The sequence below is a fragment of the Rhamphochromis sp. 'chilingali' genome, assembly GCF_963969265.1.
Source record: "Rhamphochromis sp. 'chilingali' genome assembly, chromosome: 8".
NCBI lineage: Eukaryota > Metazoa > Chordata > Actinopteri > Cichliformes > Cichlidae > Rhamphochromis > Rhamphochromis sp. 'chilingali'.
In genome coordinates, this window is record NC_137935.1 from 20,445,683 (window position 1) to 20,450,825 (window position 5,143).

Consider the following 5,143-nt stretch of genomic DNA (forward strand, 5'->3'; position numbering starts at 1 on the left):
TGTAGATGCTCTAAAAGCACGCTGGCTGAAAAAGAAGCACACGTTTGGAGAAACTGTGCTGTAACTTCTCATACTGTGAAGTTTTCTGACAAAAGTGAATTGAAAACTTATGCTGTACAGCTTACTAAGGGGTCCTTTGCTGGGCCATGTGCAATTACACAAAAGAACAAGTTAAATTTCACCATAACACTGACTGGAGAAAAGCCAAATTGGGATTCTAATTGAGATTACAACTGAAATCAGTGCTGTGATAGTTAGTTTAAGATCACAACCTGATTTAAAACACAGTCTAACATCAACATTCTTGCCCCTGAAAATAGGTCAGGATGGCCGAAAAATGTACTTTAATGTACTTTGTTTCATTGGAACAGTAAAGTACCATTACAAAGAAATGAGTACACCTTTGTAGATATCACTGATATGGAGTTTTTCATGTTTTACATACAGACTTTCTCATTTAAACCATGGTGACTTAAAAGTTTAGCAGCAAGACACTTGTTTCCTTTGTTCCATCAAACATTTCTTTCAGCCATCTGTGTTTATCAGAGCGATATGTGACTAATTTTTTATTGAATCACCAGAAAGTACACAAATACAAGATTAAATATTTTATTTATTTATCAAAGATACATAATTACACATTGATACAATGAATAAGGTGTCTATAAAAATTACACATGGTGTAAGAAAAACATTATAACATACAAATAAGTGTTTTAAGATAATCTGACATACTTTAAAAGCATAAGAATAAAAGTTTAAAAAAAAAAATCATGTTCTTTGATGATCACATTACATGTATCACATTTTTTAAAGCATAACGTAGGGTGTTCACAAAAACAGTTTTATGATTACTTTTTCCACAGTGCTTGTATGCCTCTTGCAAAACTATGTACTTATCACCATATGACATAATAACTCACGATTATGCAAGACCAGCCATGAAATGTCCGTCGCTTCATTACAATCATTTGTCCCCGCTGCTGCCCTCAGACCCAGTCTTCTGTACTGTGGGGTAAAATTGCTTTTTTGGTGGTTCATAAAAAATATCTCAAAAAGCGATGTTAGTGAGGGGACCAGAAACACTGGGTTGCAGAGCAGTTGGTAAGGACTTGTATATTTCTGGAGAGTCTGCAAAAGCTGTCTTGCTCGTGCTCCTGATTGGATATGTGGAGCCCGGCTCTGATATCTCACTGGTGGCAGCTAAAGGTAGGCATGCCTTGGAGGCGGAGTTGGTCTCGGGCGCAATCTTTCAAACGAGCCTCACGGCATTTCAGGCAACCTCAGGCCGGAAACAACATCCGGTCACTCGCGGTCAAAATCCACGCAGAGCTGGTGTTTCGCAGGGATCAGGTTAACACATCTGGGTCTAAAAATATAAAGAAAAACAAAAAGAGTTTTAAAACACGCAAACTAGCAAAATATCAAAGGAGCATAACATAACAATAACAAGATGATATGAGATACCCGATGAGGCCATGATAGGTGATGTAGACATGTAATGTATAAACTTTTACGGGAGTTAAAAGTGGAGCTTATATATATTTTAAAGTGTATTGTACGTGGGATAGGCTCCAGCGCACCGCGCGAGCCTGAGAAAAGGATAAGTGGAGGCGAATGGATGGATGGATGGTGTATTGTACCTGTTACAAACCATTGTGATATTTATTTATTTTTTTAAATGAAAGGATTGACAGAATGGTAAAAAGGAAAATGCAAAAATGTAGTTAGAGAGGAAGATTAACACTTACCGAATGATATGCGGATAAGGAAAGAGACGCAAGTTGCTGTTGAAATCGGCCGCTCCCTATGCGAACTCGCAAGCAGTCTGAGCGGTTCCAGTTGTTGATATGGCTGAAGGCAGGGGTCTTCTGGGAGCTCGGGGGTAGTCTTAACCTGAGCGGGAGATCATAAAAATCGGACCTGGAGCGGATTGGCTAACCGGGGTGCGAAGGGAGCGGTGCAATAGTTATGTGATTGGCAGCGGGGCGAAGTAAGGGGGGGAGTTGGTCTCCGGCGCAAATTTCGAACGAGGTAAGCAGCGCATTCGGGAGCAGAGCGGGGAGCAAACAAGCAGGAAAAAATTGTGCTCTGCAAGAAGTTGTGGATCGGAGATTAAGAGCGAGGTAGAACTTAGAGTGTGCGTTGAATTTTAGAGGTTGCTAGTAAGAGGGAAGTTTTTGAAGAAAAAAGACTAAGGATTTTCCCTGTTATCGAATATAAGGTTTTGGGAATAGAGGGGTAGCTAACAAGTTATTGTAGGGTTTTGGAGAAAACGCGGAGGGTTTTTTAAGGAGTTTTCCCTGCTTATGTTTCTAAGGAGGGTTAGGGGATCGCGAGTTTTTTCTGAGTATGAGTTTTATTCTAAATCTACAAATGCATATAAATCGAAATAAAGTTTTCCCCCAAGGCATGCAGCATGTGTTTGTGGCCATACTGAACGTTACAAAAGCACAAGTTTAACTAAACAATTTTAATATGGTTTAATACATTTTTAAACACATGAGCACGGAGCCCGAGAGAGCACGGTCCGGAGACACGGGCGCGCCCCCGCGCGCCCAGACACACAGCCTCGGGGGCGCGCGCGCACACACACACACACTGACCCGCCACCAGATGGCGTTTTTTGAGCATAAAAAAATAAAAATAAAAATTTAATTGCTTAAAGAAATAAAAGAATGCTATTTTTTGATATATAAGAAACTTTCTAAATAATCAATTATATTTTTATGAATATCATATTTTTATGAATATCATATTTTTATGAATATCATATTTTTATTACTTAATTACTTCCTACTTCCGGAGCTCATGAATAATTTAATTACTTCCGGAGCTCATGAATAATTAATGACCTGTCAGTTTGACGAGAGGGGTATAATATCACTCTCTCACATGATTATTTGTAGCTAGCTGCTTGTAATGCAGCCTTCAGTAATAGTAATAAATAACACAGCAATAGTACATTGAAGATACTGAAGTGGCACATAACCCAGGTAGCTACCACTAAAACAAGGTAGTTGCAGTAGGCTAATGTTAGTTTTTTAAAAAGAAGTTACTTACAGATGTTTCTTTATGTTGCAGTCTTTTGACACTGAGAGCAGCTTGGTTGCTGGCAAACAGAGTTTGCGTTGGACGATCAGATCAGATTTCGCCCATTCCTTTCTTCTTTAAATGTGAAGTAGTGTTGGAATTTCCAAGTAAGAAATGCATTCCTGCCCTTGCACTGCTGGCTCTGTTGTGCTGGCTTTGAGTCCATTGTGTAACTGACGCCACCAACATTAACAGGGTGCTTACATTAGAGCCACTTTTTTTGTTTTGTTTTGTTTGGGTTTCCAGCAATATGTGGAATTACTAAAATTAGAGAGGGGATAGCCTAACATGAAACAGGAAAAGACCACCGCGTAATCCATTTATTTCAACAAAGTAATTGTATTCTAATGATCACCCATTTAAGTGGTAATACATAACGCTGGTACATGTATTCTGTTTCTCCCCAACTCTGTCTAGCCACTATAACTGTAAGCATTGTGGGATATCCTCTAACCTGGATGACAAGAGTGTTAGAATTGTACACCATAAAAAAAGACTGTCCCTGCTGCGGGCCTGGTTGGAGACAACGATTGGACACAACAGTGATTCAGAATTGCCCTTGAGGGACAAAGTGATATTACCAGATGATGTGAACCTATGCTAGCTGATTAGCATGCTAAATCTGGTAAATATCAGTACAACAAACCCCTAGGCATATTGAAAATTATCTATTAGTTATGTTTTTGATGTTTAAATATAAAAGTTTGACCCTTTTTCCCAGTAAACAAAGAATTTATACTTCTATGCAAAATCTATGCCACAGGTAGGTCATAACAGCAAACCCTTCACGTAGGCTACGTCATAGTTGCTCCATAGATTCACTGCAGAAATATAAATTAAGTGTAAATGCATTTTACCTTTTCCTTATTATTTAGGTTTAAGTGATTCTTTGCAGAGCATGTTAAAACTGACAATGATTTGGAAGAATTGTGGGATTGAGATAGAACTATAGCAAAAAATAAATAAATTAATGCATCAAAGGCTCTTTTAATCTAATTTCCTATCTCCCTTCATCTTAATTAGTTATCTCAAAAGTCCTCAAAAAACACTGGACCCTGCAGTTTCTTTTGACACAACTTGATTATTTCTACTAGCACATGGAATTTTTAAGCTCCAGTCATAGGATTTCCATTAACCAAAGTGTCTTAGTGCAAACCCAGATTCTGCCAATGGGTTATTTCTTCCTTTCTTTACAAAGCTCCTCCAAAGTCAGCAAAGACTTTACACAACTGAATAGGCTACTCTTTTCTGACTAGTAACTTTAACATTCAACTCAGTGGAGTTTTAATTTAAGAACAAAGCAGATTAAATGAGCCCTGTTATGAAATCCTACAATGAACATATCCTTGAGATTAGTGCTTGGTAAAATGAAGTTTAAGCATCATCTTTAAACTTAAACGAGCTTTAAAATACTCATTTATCTATTATTATTTATAATGGTTTTACTGAAAGTTTGTAATTCAAGTGGGTAACTTGTAGATCACACATCTGTACCTTTAACAACTCATAATAACTCATGATTGTAAATTGTCAAAGGTAACTGGCAGTACAGTTTTGATGAGACAAACACAAAGACATGGAAAATCCTCTTGTGCCATGCTGCGAGCTAATAGAGCTAATTGACCCGACAGATCTATACAGACCTAATCCTATTGCTTACTTTCAACAACAGCTTATTCGACTATTAAGATAAGCCACGCAGATCGCTTTCTCTACCTGCATGACATACAAAATGGAAAAAGAATCCCGTACACAGAGACATATAAGAGAAAAAAACAGTAATTACAGGATGTTTCTTGTGACAGAACAAAAGAACAAACAGGTCAGAACATTAAAAATTTTGTCCATACCATATATGTGTGAAGTGCGTCAGCAAAACTGAAGTTCTGGCTTCGCCTGTTGCTACAGTAGCATGGCAACAAACCCTGATTTCACTGACTGTTTTTCATTTAAGAGCACGCAAGGGCAGAAACATTAAAGGCAATAAAACACATTTTTTAATTTAACAACAAAATTCTTTGCTATAAACAGAGTTCTCCAAATGAGGCAC

The 5,143-nt window shown here is 37.9% G+C and overlaps 1 long non-coding RNA gene across 1 annotated transcript; it reads right to left on the minus strand.

Annotated features, from left to right (window-relative positions):
* Positions 1-595: 595 nt before the first annotated feature.
* Positions 596-2,630, minus strand: LOC308400955. The gene is made up of 2 exons (XR_013972453.1): positions 1,752-2,630; positions 596-1,369 (listed from the first exon to the last, which is right to left on the minus strand). It is a non-coding gene; the product is annotated as an uncharacterized lncRNA (long non-coding RNA).
* Between the last annotated feature and the right edge of the window lie 2,513 nt (positions 2,631-5,143).